A 244-nucleotide genomic window follows, 5' to 3' on the forward strand; every position below is an offset into this window, starting at 1 on the left:
TTCCGGGTAGCCGGGACTACAGGTGCCCGACGGCACGGTTGGCTTAAGATTAACTTTAATAGCAGGAAATTTCCTGGATCTAATCATTAGCCGACTTTGCTCTGTCCCGGCAAGAGTACAGTTCGGAGACAGCAGAGTTGCTTCAGCCTCCTTGACAGGTCTCGCCGGCAAAACCCGGAAAACACAGGCACTGGAAGCGAGGCGGAGGGAAGCGCAAGCCCCGCCCCGCCCCGCCCCCGCCCCC

Source organism: Pan troglodytes, chromosome 20, assembly GCF_028858775.2.
Source record: "Pan troglodytes isolate AG18354 chromosome 20, NHGRI_mPanTro3-v2.0_pri, whole genome shotgun sequence".
Taxonomy (NCBI): Eukaryota; Metazoa; Chordata; class Mammalia; order Primates; family Hominidae; genus Pan; species Pan troglodytes.